The following is a 226-nucleotide window of genomic DNA, read 5'->3' as shown; positions in this document are numbered from 1 at the left end:
CTGTTGTGAGGAAAGCGTGATAGATTACCCCCATATATGATCCTTTTACAAGGCTGTTGTTTATTTATATTTATTTACAAGAGGAATTGTTGGATTAACTATCTAATATTTCCTCTTATACTGGGACGCTTCTCACTTATTTTCTCTAAATCTACATGCTTAATAACAGCGGAGAAAAATGGCGTCAATGGAAAATGCAATAAAGGGATGACTATCTTTAAAACGC

The sequence above is a fragment of the Penaeus monodon genome, chromosome 34, assembly GCF_015228065.2.
Source record: "Penaeus monodon isolate SGIC_2016 chromosome 34, NSTDA_Pmon_1, whole genome shotgun sequence".
Classification (NCBI taxonomy): Eukaryota; Metazoa; Arthropoda; class Malacostraca; order Decapoda; family Penaeidae; genus Penaeus; species Penaeus monodon.
The sequence above is the reverse complement of the archived record's forward strand: the minus strand, read 5'-3'. Positions refer to the sequence as shown.